The 1,785-nt window shown below is 37.8% G+C and overlaps 1 pseudogene; it reads right to left on the bottom strand.

Annotated features, from left to right (window-relative positions):
* Positions 1 to 789: 789 nt before the first annotated feature.
* LOC101705203 (dnaJ homolog subfamily B member 9 pseudogene) lies at positions 790 to 1,480 on the bottom strand (annotated as a pseudogene).
* Positions 1,481 to 1,785: the final 305 nt, after the last annotated feature.

Genomic DNA, 1,785 nt, shown 5'->3' with positions numbered 1-1,785 from the left:
CTCTAGATTAAGATAAATGCAAAGAGGAGGAATTACACATCCACACATAAACCCACATAAATTCAATACCTCGAGTGCCAACAACTAAGACAGTAATGTGAAAAGATGTGTTAAGTAGCTATGATTTCAATCCTATAAAATCAATCGTTAGCCAGGGACTAATCACCTAATAATCTCTTGGCAATATTTTGTAAGTTTTCTTTTTCCAGCTTAATTGACCAAACAGCAATACCATCATTTCCTGTACCCATTTCTATGGCAAGACAAGGTTCTGTGGTAAATATCAAACTATCCTTTCTAAAGCTTTCAGTGGCAATTAACTACTGAATACTCTCCTTGCTGACTCAATTACAATACAAGTCACAGATACCAGAGCATGCAATTTTAAATTATCAAAGATTTCACTGCAAAAATCATTCAAGTTCACACAAAGTTTAGTCTACATATCAAGCAAACTCAATCTTTTTATTTTTTTGGTGGTAGTGGTAATGAAACTGGCCATATTGGTGAGCCTAAGGGCACATTGCGGGAGTCGGGTGTGAGGATCCAGCAGAGTTATATCTTTTTTTAAAGGGCCTTTCCTAATCAAGAAAATTAATAGATTTTTGTCTAACTCACTAGCTGTATGTTGGTGAATTTGTCAAAAAAATTTAAATATATAATAATAGTAATATCAAATTTCTGAGTAAAATCATGCACTTGTCAAAATATTTCAGAGAAAACTTTTCCATCCAAGATACTAAGAAAGAGTCAACCAGGTGGGTTTAATAAGAAAAGAAAAAGAAAGAACTATTGTCCTGAACAGTCAGTGTATGTAGTGACCACATTTCCTCTTCACTGAATGACAGTCCTGCAGTGCTTGCTAGATCCATGAAATCTATTTTCAGTCTGTACGGTGTGCCAATTGGTGGTGTCAAAGCCACTAAAAGGAAACATTTTCTCCATATCTTCAAACATGTCATCAAACAATCCACCTCCAAAAGAAAACTCCTGGAAATGATGCCTCTGTCTACTAGAACCATCTTACCGTGTTTGGAAGTGATTTTCAAAATGCTTCCTAGATTGAGTGTTTTGGTTTTGACCAAAAAAACTAAAGTCATTAAATAAGTTGTCAAAATTGAAATTAAAGGACTGCTCAAAAGGACTTCCACTGCCTCTTTGTCCTTTACCATTAGTGAAAGCACTGTGTCCAAGTGTATCATCATATTCTTTTCGCCTACTAGCATCTGAGAGTGTTTCATATACTTCTGCAATCTCTCTGAATTTTGCTTTAGCGTCAGGGCTCTTGTTTTTGTCAGGGTGATACTTCATGGCCAATTTGTGAAAGGCTTTCTTGATTTGGTGCTCTGACGCTGATTTTGGCACACCTAAGATAGCATAGTAGCTTTTGGAGGCCAGAATTAATTCTGTTATCATTAAAATGCAGATTGCAAAGATGAAGACTGACTGAGGAGTAGCCATTTCTAATACCCCTGGCCTCCCAGCCTCTACAGGCTGTCGTGCGCCCTGCTATGGCTTCCAGGAGGACCTAGCACTCCTGCCACAGCCAAGGTGACCACGTCCCTCCACAGCCTGCACCCCACAGGTGGGCGTTTTGGAAATTGTTTTCTTTTAAGGCTTCAAACAGTTCAGTCTAAGCTCCCCTGGCCTTTAATGTTTGTGTGAAGTAGTCTGTTTAATTCTAATGGGTTTTCCTTTATAAGTGATTTGTTGCTTTTTCTCTAATTGCTTTCAAAAGTCTGTTCCTGTGGTTTTGGACTTCTGGGATTTTGAATATGATATGTT

Source organism: Heterocephalus glaber, unplaced genomic scaffold, assembly GCF_053883595.1.
Source record: "Heterocephalus glaber isolate CG9 unplaced genomic scaffold, H.glaber_assembly_v1.0 deba00001732, whole genome shotgun sequence".
Lineage (NCBI taxonomy): Eukaryota > Metazoa > Chordata > Mammalia > Rodentia > Bathyergidae > Heterocephalus > Heterocephalus glaber.
This window is presented reverse-complemented; position numbering and strand designations above follow the sequence as displayed.